This window comes from Megalops cyprinoides, chromosome 23 (assembly GCF_013368585.1).
Source record: "Megalops cyprinoides isolate fMegCyp1 chromosome 23, fMegCyp1.pri, whole genome shotgun sequence".
In the NCBI taxonomy this organism is placed as follows: Eukaryota; Metazoa; Chordata; class Actinopteri; order Elopiformes; family Megalopidae; genus Megalops; species Megalops cyprinoides.
The window spans coordinates 18,209,588-18,221,801 of record NC_050605.1 but is presented as its reverse complement, the minus strand read 5'-3'; the positions used below and the strand labels follow the sequence as shown (position 1 = coordinate 18,221,801).

General features: G+C 47.3%; 1 protein-coding gene across 2 annotated transcripts in view; it reads right to left on the bottom strand.

Annotated features, from left to right (window-relative positions):
* Positions 1–12,214, bottom strand: part of cog5 (component of oligomeric golgi complex 5) — a 111,700-nt gene that overhangs the window by 49,998 nt on the left and 49,488 nt on the right. The window lies entirely within an intron of this gene.

Genomic DNA, 12,214 nt, shown 5'->3' with positions numbered 1-12,214 from the left:
ACGCTCAGAATATCTTCCCAGCCCGAGCGGGAGGAGAGAGCCGCCGCGACACCTTGAAATGAGCGTATGCGGCGGGCATGTTAAACCGAGACAGAGCGAGACATCAGAGGACGGGACGAGGCACACACCGTGGCAGAGAGCTGGGGTACAGCCGCCCCGATCAAATCGTTCATTAATGAGGGAGCACTCTGCAGCAGTGAGCACATTGTTCGCTCGGTAATCACTCCTGGGAGGGACTTTTTCCCCCTGGTGAGTCACACATAGGAATTGAGATTGGATTGAGGTCACAGACGCTTTCTTTTGTTCTCTTTCTCTCTGTCCAATCACACGCCCGGCTAGGGGCGGAGCCTTGGTCTTTGCTGGCATTCCATCTTGGGGTCTTTGAAGACCCACCACGCGCTAGCACACGGCAGGCTATCATAATGATACCTGTGGTGACCAGGTAGCTACCACAGCTGGCCAGTGTCCAGTCAACATCCACAGACAAAGAGGAACCAGAGGAGAGGGGAGGTGGCTGGTGAGGGCAGTGTGAGTAGATTGCAGAATCGAGTAAGTACAGGTGAACATCTTTATCCACAACAAGTGTCCCGAAATCCAGTGCATCAAAGCACCTGTCCATCACCTCCTAGGTAACACGGCTGCTACCGAGACCTGGTCGTGGGGACGAATCTGATAAGCTCACACCCGCGCACCAGCATGGCTCCCAGCCACCCCTGATGAAGGGGACACCTCTTCACTGAAGCGCTCCCTCTCACAACAAGGGAACGTTGTAAGTCTGTAACCCAGAATTAGCACTTTGTTCTAACAGGTGTCGAACGATCCGTTTCTTTACCGGCAGGAGAAAATCCAGTTAAAAGGCTTGGCTTGCGATCTGTAAACTGAGAACACTGGGGGGAAAAAGGGACCTTCAGGGAAGGTGAAGTGTGACTAAAAATACTCAATAACAAGTGCATGTAAATCAGATTAGCGGACACACAGCAGCATACGATAATGCAGAAAGGGAATACAATATGTCAGTTTGAGTTTTAGCTCGCTTTTCACACAGTACATTACGTTCTGTCAGGTGACCCCTGATTACAGGAATCACCGGCGCATTTCTCTCCCACTGGAAGTATTTCAAGTTTATCTCCCAATTGCAGGTATTACAGATATATCTTTCCTGTGACACGTATTTCAGGTGTATGTCTACCACTGCAAGTACTACAGGTGTATCTTTCCTGTGACGGGTAATACAGGTGTGTCTCTCCCACTGAAGGTATTAAAGGGGTATCTTTCTCACTGCAAATATTTCAGATGTGTCCCTCTCACTGGTGTTTCAGGCGTGTAACTGCCACTGCAGGTTTTCCAGGGTCTCACACCACAGCTACCTCATTCACGCCTCTGTCCTTGTATTTAAGGAACCTCAGACTGCAGGTTAAGTCAGTTGCTCTGTATCTCAGGTGTCTCACCTGCACAGAAGCGAGTCACCTGGAGGATGAGTCACCTGGAGGAGTCACCTGCAGAGCCAGCATAAGAGCTCTGTATTCATGCAGTGTTCCAGGAGCATGCGCAGCATGGCTGAAACATTCAAATCCTAACATCTCGGGCTTCTGTGACCGTGTCCAAAATCCTTCCATCTGCAGTCGGTAATGATGTGTATCATTACCCTGATTACGGCTACTCCATATGTACCACACAGAATCTTTGGCAAGCCGAGCTAATTTTGTGTTATCATAAAATTATAAGTGTTTCTCGAGGGACCTGGGGAGACACAGTCTTACTGTAAACGCTATCATTAGAAAAACATAATTATGTTTTCGAAAGCGCCAACCGGCTCTGTATTTCATAATGATGGGGAGGATGAGTTAAGCTTTGGCCAAGGCACCCCACAGAGGCAGCAGTGCGGGCAGATTAATAATGTCTTTTCCACCCTGTTGAGCTAATGATCGGGCACTCTTTTAGGGAGGGGCACCAATATGTCACACTCTGTTACAGTGAGGAATCAATATATCACATGACCACACCCCTTTAGGAAGGTAACTCCAATTTGTCACAGGACCACACTGTTTTAGAGAAGCGGAATCGGTTTGTGACAGGACTACATCCCTTTTCGGGAGGCCTGCTTCCATCGTCTGAATGGTCTATTTTAAGAAAGCTTCTGCTAAATAAATGATGAATTGGCCAGCTTTCACAGCAGCACCTGAAGCGTCCCTGCTCCCTGGTGCCGCTTTTCGGGGAGCGGGAAACGGGAGCCGGGGGGGTTGGAGGCAGGGGGTCGCGGCAGAGGATTCCGCGCGGTGAGGCGCGGCAGTGAAGGTGCAGACTCATTAGCGTGACACACTTCTCCCCGTCTGGGACCTGGGGGAGGGTGGGAGGGTGGAAGGGAGCAAGGGAGCTCCCCCCCCCCCCCCCAGACAGCTGCGGACTGCGTGCTGACCTGATTAGAGGCTTACAGGTGATCTCACACTCCGCCGTTTCTTCTGAGGAAGGCGCACGTTGACGTGAGGTCTCTCGGTCTGACTGAGCCCACAAGCGCAGCCAGTAAATTGACTCAGAAATCCAGCCTAGATGCTGTGCTTTGAGGAGCCACAAGAGAAGAGCTGATCAGCTTGAAGTGGAGGTGCCTTGCTGGAAACACCGGAGTGAGGTGTGCCAAGGCTCTGAGAGCTCAGAGAAAGGGCTGATTGGCTGTAATGGAGACAGTAATGAGTTCAACAAGGTGGTAAAGATCTGCAGAGGAACTCTCCCAAACAGATTGCTCTGTGCTGTTGTAAATGACTACTCTGTCAATTCCTGTTCTAACTGACTCCTCTTTCAAACGCTGTTCTAAATTACTATCAAACCCTCTTCTGAATGTCTCATCTGACTCACCCTGTTCCAAATGACTGCTCTATCAATCCCTGTTCTAACTGACTGATCTATCAAACACTGTTCTAAACGACTACCAAACCCTGTTCTGAATGACTCCTCTATAAAACTCTATTCTGAATGACTGCCCTATCAAGCTGTCTCTGAATGACTGCCCTATCAAACACTGTTTTAAATGACTGATCTATCAAACCCTGTTCTAAAAGACTATCAAACCCTGTTCTGAATGGCTGCTCTAACACTCCCTGCTGGTGCAGGCCTTATGCTGTGCTGACATGGGGGTGAAGTTTGTGGCTCATCATTGGCTTTTTTCTTCTGTCTCAGCCGGCCTTCAGTGTAATGCCTACTTGCAATCACAGCTCCATAGCCTGACACCTAATTCTGTGTGGAAGACCAACGGAATCAATTCTGTTATCGGCTTAGCATCTGGTGACTATATTCAAGGTTGTGTCTCTCTCTCTCTCTCACACACACACACACACACACACACACACACACACACACACACACCCTGACCAAGAGACAAGAACAACTTCTATACACATACACAAATACACACACCACCCAGACAGACAGACACACACACAAGCGCGTACACACACACACGCACCTCCATGGCTGTCAGAGCCTCAGCGGGTACCGTCTGTGATCCTGCATCGCGATGCACCGCAACAGCCCACCCGCGCCGAGAGAAAAAAAACGAAACTTCAGAAACAACCTGCCCTTTTCCCCAAGCTCTCCAGAGAAGACTGCGGGCAGAGCCCTCATCCGGGCGGCAAGGAGGCACTCACTGCCACGAAGCATCACGTCTGCTGAGGGTCGAGCCTCAGTCTCAATGTCATGTACCGCCAGCGCTGGGGAGGGCGGTGGAAACACAGCCCTGACCCGGGCACCATCATCAAGCATCAGGACAGGAAACTGATCACTGGGGGAAAGGATACCAGGCCAAATGTGGGCCATAATGGCAACCCTGAATTATTCAGGATTTATTATACTCAAAATAAAGGTATATTAATAATAAAAACAAAAAACAAAACCATAACAGCCCTGAAACGCTGGTGTGTGAGGCACTTGCTGCAGCTTCTGTTTTCTCTGTAAGCACACAGAGAACGCAGACGCAGGTATTTGCCAAACAAATCCATACCTGATAAGAGGAGGAAAAGTGAAACCTTTTTTTTTTTTTTTTTTACAGTCCATCGTATCCATCGTTTCGGATACTGGGCAGGGTTTTTACTCTTTTAAAAATGCTTCAGACAGACTCGCTCTTCTGTCAAAACACTGTGGCTTTGGCCTTGTGTTCTGTGCCAATGAAAGACCCTAAGCTGTGTTCTGTGCCAATGAAAGACCCTAAGCTGTGTTCTGTGCCAATGAAAGACCCTAAGCTGTGTTCTGTGCCAATGAAAGACCCTAAGCACCCAGAGCGATGATTCCCAAACTGTGGGACGGAGCAGCCGGCAGAGTGAGGCGTGAGGCAAGATGAGACATGATGTGAAATATATTAAGCGAAAAAGACATTATATTCCCTCTCTTTCAAGGACATTCACGGTAATCATAACAGCGTGCACAGGATAACTTACATGTTGCTTTTTTAAAAAAAAAAAATTTTTTTAATGAATTTGACATTTTTAAATTAAAAATTTCATGTCAGGCCGGGTCACAGAAATTGAGTTGCCCATCGGGTTGAAACAGTTGAAAACACTTTCCTCAAAGGAGAGGACAGTTTGGAGGAACAGTGAGTGACCCCACAGCACTCGCCCACGGACTGCAAAGAAAACGGGCAGGAGGCGTGTCTGTGAAGGCCCTTTAAAGGCCTCTGAGTGGCGGAGAGAGGAATGGGGGGTGACGCGGGGGTGAACTCAGACACACGCTGCTCTGCTGGCAGCTGGGATTTAGCCCGTGCAAAATGGCAGAAATGGCTTTCCTTCTGAAAGCGAAAGACTCGGGTGGACAACCTTAAAAATCCTCATAAGCCTTTCCCCGCTATTAAACAGATCATGCAGCGGACTGCGCCGGAAATAAACAAAGGGTACACAGAGGGTGGTAAAACAGATAACGCCCCATTTACATATCCACAGTCCTGCCTCTCCGCCAGTTAATAACGCACCCAAATAATAGACGGTAATTAAGTTTTTAACAAAAGTGAGGCAAATATGAAATCCCCAGTCGAGTTCCTTTTTTTTATCGGGGAAAGTCAATTTCATGGCTAATGGATTCATTACGGAGGTCACGGATGGAGAGAGTGCTTAGATAAAGCTCTCCCCATGCGCCAGGTGTCCCACTCTGTTTGAGAAGAACAGCTGTAGTAGAGCATGCTCTCCCCTCCCTGCCAGGTCTCCACGGAAACCCTGGAAGCCTGCTTTAACTGGGACTCAATGGACTCCAAGTCTCCTGTTCAGGTACCCACCTGTACTGGATCAGTGCCAGATAAAGGAAAGAAGAGTTGCCACTGGCCAAAAATCACAATATCACCAATGGAAAAATACATTCCTTATTTGCTTATCCAGGGTGATCTACATTGAACAATCTACATTCTACATGATAGAAATGCTTGTAGCTGGGCATTTTATTGAAGTCATTCGGATTATATTACATTACATTATGTTATTGTCATTTAGCAGATTCTCTTATCCAGAGCGACTTATAATTTTATCCATTTATACTGCCGGACATCTACTGAGGCAACTGTGGGTTAAACACCTCACCCACGGGTACAGCAGCAGTGCCCTGGCAGGGAATCAAACCAGCGATCTTTCAGTGATGAGTCCTGCTCCATACCACTATGCCACACTAAGCACCTCTCCTACCACAGCAGCAGAGATCCAGCTACACTTCAAACCTGCAGCTCTCTCCATACAAGCGTCATCCCATACTACCACTACATTCAAATAAGACTATTACATCACACAGCTGTGAGAAGCATCACAGCAGGCATTAGAACTGAAAGTAGCAGCAGTGGTAGAAGTAAATAAGTCATGCACTCCGATGCACCGTCTTCATAATTTTATGAATTTATGAACACTGGAAAAGGCCATGGTTTTTTTCCACTCCGAAACACTGGAGTACCCAGTGGGGTACAAAAAAAAGCAATTTACACATCTTGACAAATTGACCCATACACTACAGTGAGCAACATCAAAACAAATTACACAGAGAAAACAATATCTTCTCTTAGAAACAACATGGCCGGCTGCCAAGTGCACACTGTGGCAGTTCTCACATCCAAGCTCAGCCAAAGACCTCAGCAGTCGCCTGTACAAGGAGTCAGGGCAATTCTTTGCTCTCCACACCTGAGCTACTTCGCTAATCCAACTCTCAGCTTCTTATTAAGAGTGTAAGGACACACAGTGACCCTCAATCATCACACTAAGATACATGAAATGACGAGTTGAGATAACTGCAGGTAGGTTCACACCTTGAGGGGCTATTTAGGGCACGGGCCTGTATCTCTGAATAACACACATTCACACTCTATTGGGGGGCACCATCAGGAACCTAAGGACTTATGCTTGGTAGTCACGGCAACATCTAATTGTCTGCATGGGATGTTCTGTCCAATGAAGATGCTTGGGGGAGTCCAAAGTTTCTGTAGTGTCTGCAAGAGTAAGATATCAAACTCTATGGACTTTACATTGAAGAATCCGTCCCTGCTGCTGAATGCCCTGCTACTGGAACTCCTTAAATCCTGGATGACAACAGCGAGGAGAACTTCTGGGCTGAATGAAGTGGGAAGGCAGAATGGTTAGTTTCCCTGATTAACGCTGTCTCTTGGTTAAATTTTAAACTGTGCTAACCATCATGAAGTCTCTGAATAACTCGTAATCAGCATGAATCTTCAAAGAATCTTCTGGCAAGTGTAGTTCACTAAGTAAAGGGTACGAATTAAGCGCAGTATTTAAAGAATACGAGTGGACTCTAATATAGATGGCCGTTGGAGCCCTCGTGCTGGGAGCTCATACGTGGATGGAAGGGGTTGCTTTCTCCGATTGCCCAGCGCTACCAACAGAACCACTCTGCTGCAATAATGGGACTAGCAGTGCAAGCCATTTGTCTTTGCAATAACCCTCGACCTAGAGGAAGCCAGACCTTTCTCCTTTGACGTGAAGGTCACTGCAATATGTGGCTGGCTAAAGGCCAGCAAATCACATAGGTCCCAAAACATATATATTTATAAATAAATAACTAAATAAGGAATACCATCTGATAAAATGACCTTTAAATTCACCAGTCAGCTGCACAATAGAGTATCTCTCAGGTAATATAGAGGGGGGAGGGGAGTAAAAATGTCAACATTCTCACAGACATGGGAAAATTTCCCAATGAGACACAACATTTAATAAAATGTCTTACAGCTCCGTACGTGGGCACAGATATATGTGCATATATATATATATGCACCTTGAGGATTCATATGAAGGCTTCTGAAAATTACCTCATGTTACAAGTGAAAGCTAACAGCTAGAAAAGTGAATGTAATCCAATTTCTTGTCGACTGGTGTAAACACTGAATTGCTGTTGTTTTTCTCCCTTGATCGGATGACCCTTCTAGTGGCAAACCCAGAATTTACACCAAGCCTTCAGAGCAATCTCTTCTAACAGAATAAACGTAAGAATGCCACAGCTGTCACGTGTAATACATCACAAAACCAAAAATGAGCTTAAAAGGTGCTTTAAATAAGTAAAAGCCCACCTCTACTGCACTCCAAACCTAATGCAATGCCTGTATCTGTGTCACAGGCCACTGTGCGCGGGCTAGATGTGCTATCTCTCTGCAGGAGGAGCAGGGGAGACAGGGGAAGAATATCTATTTGTAAGAAAGCAAAAAATATCCGTCTCCGCTGCGCAGCGCAGACCTGATTCATTTTTTCCATTTGCAGGAGGTCTCGGTGAGGGTTCTGACCGACCAGATGCCGCTCCAGACAGAGCTCCCATATTCACATGTCCCGGGCATCGTCACGAACTCCGCCGGGATTCGCGTGCTGTCACACTGACGCGGGGGTGGAACTCTCTGTGACTGACAATGGACTCCAAAGGCTGCTCCATTCTATTGCTGAAAGATCATGGGGATTTTTAGAGGTTGCTCTTCCGTTTCTACACGGGGCATTTCCAGGTGAATCAGATTATGGCTTTTCCACACGCGCACACGCGCACACACACACACACGCACACGCACACACACACACACATATATGCAAACACGCATGCACGCGCACGCACACACACACTCACACACCTCCCATTTCCCATTACATGTTTTATTTTCATAAACCTGCAGAGAGGACTGTGACCTAGTAGCACCTCATGTTTGTAAAATCTGTGACCAAAGAGTTTCCGCGTGCCTAATACCTGTGTAATCCCAGATCCAGGTGCTGAGAGCATTTGTTCCAGGTACTAGAAAAATCTAATTTCACCTTTGCTCCTCTCCAGCATAAATATGCCAATTCCAGCTGCATCTGCCAGGCTGCAAAATTAAAGCCACGTTTATGCATTATTCCCTGTAACGTAGAATTTGGCTTGTCTTATCTGGTAGGCATTAGCCTTGTGTATAGAAGAAAATCAGTCTTTGAAGTCATTTTAAACTGAGCATGAAAAAAAAAATGAGACTCTTTCTCTTTCTCTCCCTCTCCTTCACTCTCACTCCAGCCCTGCCCCCCCTCCCTCTTCCTTTCTCTCTCTCTCTCTCTCTCTCTCTCTCTCTTCCTCTCCCTCTCTCCCCCTCTCCCTCCCTCCCTCCCTCCTCGTGCAGCCTCCCTGGTGACGCGCACACGGGCTTTGGTAAAGAGATGATGACAGTCCAGCCTCCCAGGACCAGAGACCCATCTGCTCTTGTGCCTTTTCCTAACGAGAATATGGGGCCCCTCTCTAATCCATTCGGCCTGCCCCGGTCTCTCTGGCTCCTATTGATTTCTCAGAGAAAAAGAGGCCAGACGCCCCCCCCCCCCCCCCCATCCCCCCCATCTCCCCACCCACCCCCGCTCCCAACACACACTTACACACACAGACACAGCCACAAGAGAGGGAATATATCTCTCTCTCAATGTGACAGACCTCTCTGAGTCTCAGGTCTGGAGGCAGTGTGACGATGGGACCTGGGTTCAGCCCTGGCACGTGCCTCTGGGCCCCCTGGGGCCCGTGACGATGACCCAGGCCTGGCTTGAGCGCTTCCCATGCCTGAGCTAATTTAACACAAAACGCAGCGGGCAGATAAGGAAGGGCTCAACCCAGGGCAAAGGAATGAAAGTATAACCGAATGCACCGGGGGTGCTTCCACAGCAAGGAGCAGGGGCCTGGTTCTTCCTGGAAACCCGTGATCGCATCTATAAATAGGCTTGCTGAGACAATTATGTATGAATAATGAAGATTCTTTGAGAGCCGTGTCACAATTTCAAATGGCAACATTCATCTTCTCTCACGTTTAGTCTAGCTTAGCTTCAGGGTAGGGTGGGGGGTTGCAAGGAACCATGTAGCACTGTCTCCGTCTGTGACATCCTGCCTACCATACCACTACTTCATCTGTTTCTAAGTCAATCAAAACTCAGTTTCACTCACTGTCGGTCACACAAACCTCATCTTCATTCAGTCACTCAACCAAACCTCATCTTTCATTCAGTCATTCAACCAAACCTCATCTTCACTCACTGTTACTCAAACAAACTTCATTTTTACTCAGTCACTCAACCAAACCTCATCTTTCATTAAGTCGCTCAACCAAACCTCATCTTCACCCATTCTCACCCTCATCTTAACTCTCATTCTGATCATATAAATTCGTTCACATAAACCTACATCTTCACACTCACCCTCACTCAAAAAAAATTCACCCGCACTCACATCTGTCATCCTCCTCTTTGACACTCATCCACAGGTTAACTTCACACTGTTATCAACATCACTTAACCATAGCTCACCTCCATCACCACTCGCACGCTAACACACTTTACCAACCACTCCTCAACCCCCCCTCACCCTCCCCATCCTCGCTCCCCAACAGCCTGGCAAGCCTTCCTCCCGGTAAGAGCTCATACTCGCACTCAGCCGAGCGCTACGCTACAGTCACCTCTCATTAGCCATTCAGGAGCACTGACTCACTTCATTAAAGGGGCAGGACTGATGTTTTTCTGACTCGCTTATGTAAGAACGCCGTTACTCATCTGTGAACGCGCTGCCTTTCCGTGCCAGAGGACTCTGAGTCAGATGAGAGTCGGCCACGTGTCCCTGCCCCCTCTCTCTGTGCTTTCGTTTCTGGAAACGGCACAGTCAGGGGGATTCTTACAAACCCAGCCTAAAAAAACGAGACTCTCTAGGAAAGGCCGTAGCCACTAACTATAGGGAAACAAGTGAGGGAATATAACCAATCACCTTACACCCAAACTTTACAAAGAACACAGTTAAGCTGCATTAAACCACAGTGAGCGCTCAGAGTGGTCTGAACAGTACTGTGAATCTCTCACCAACTCTTCCTTCACAAGGCCAACAGCAGCAGGAGACCCTCGCCGAGACTTTAATATCCATTCATTAATGTTCATTACATATTTCCTATTGCTCTAATGCACCTGAGAGAGCTCTTCAGGCGAATCATTTTCCTGTGTTTATGATGACAGACAAGCCTGTATTTAACGTCATACATGACTGCACTTCAAAACCTTTCTCCTCTGCACTGAGTGACTGTGTTGACTGGGTAGTAACACAGCTAAGGATCTGATCAGCGGTACAATAACTCTGGGGGGCTGAGTAATGACAAAATCTCCTCTCACTAACGACTCTGGAGCACCTCAGGAAATATGAGCGGATTTCAGTGATATCTGAGCCGCAGAGTGATCATATCGTAAGGATGCTGAGCTGACCTTAGGGCGCCGGCAAAGAAGTCTTTTCCATCACGGTTTTGATCTTCTGATAACACTGCTGCTTCGAATTTATATGCAAGCCCCGGTAATACAGCTCTGCACTGGGGATTTCTGAGACATATTTCAGAGTGATGGGGGTTGTTTTGGTGTGAGGTACTGCAGCGCCGCACTCCCAAAGCAAAATACAGGGCTATAACTTACCATTATGTCACCCTGTGAAGCAAAACGGGAACAGCACGCAGACAGAAATATATCCTCCAGAAGTGCGTCTGTGAGCGTATGCTGATCTCCAACATCATTTGTGCCAGGACACACGAGCGTGGAAGACTGCCAAATAACGAGGGAGGTGTGCTTAGATCTGTACGACCACTGCTGTGAATTTACTGCCTTCTAACAGCCAAGAGCCACAAGTGGTTTCCACTCCTGGCTGGATGGATGATCTGCAGCATGCAGGTGAGCTGAAAGTAGGGTCATCTCTGAGGTCTGCTTCCTCTTCCATTTGCTAGGTCAGATTAATACTGGGAGAGCAGTGTGGGGTTCTGGTTAAACGACCGGACGTGGCACAGGGAAGGAACTGAGTAAGACTGAATTGCCTTGGTAACTGTCCAGCATAAACAAATAATACTTACAATGTCAGCAATGTAAGGCATGCATACGCTGCACTGCAAAAAGACGGTAATGAAACGGATCATTCACCAGCATCCCTTTATTACAGTGTGGCTTTCAGTCATGCAAACACGAAAACATCTGTTAGAACAGCTTTGGGGTTAATCTTTAATCTAGGCATACTGACTCCACCCTTAGGGCTATTTTACCCACAATGCCACAGTATGGAAGAAAAGCAAGGATCAAGTTAAACCATTGACTCCCTCACGACACTGATCAAGCCACATGACCCAGGACTGATGATGAGGTGTCTTATTAAAGAACACTGTGTAAAACCGCATTGTGACACAGTCATTACCCCACAGAGACAAACTGTCCATTCTCTCATGCGCTACTCGGTCAAACACAATTCACACTGTAAAATCTAAATATTATTAGCAGAGGAAGAATATTGTAAAAGCAGCATTTTTCGCATAATTGCCATTTTTTTCTCCTCTCTGGTAAAGCCACAGATCTGTGACGGACAGATGGCGAGAGAAACAGGAGGAGAGACGCTTTAACCCAGAGCTCCAGAGCAGGATTTCAGAATGCACAAATGGGCATGAAGATAAGCCTTGAAAGGAAGTAACTTGATTCATGTGCTGACGCTGGTCAAATGACATTTCAGAGCTTTGTGTCCTCCGCACTCGGGCTACGGGCGGCAGCGTAGCACAGTGGTGAGGGGCACGACTCGTAACCAAAAACGTTGCCAGAACGATTCCCTCCTGGCGCACTGCTGTTGTACACTTGCGCAAGGTACTTAACCCAGAATTGCCTCAATAAATACCCAGCTGCATAAACGTAAAATATAAAAAAACTGTAACTTAGGTAAGTTGCTCTGTGTAAGTTGCTCTGGATAAGAGTGTCTGCTAAATGCCAAA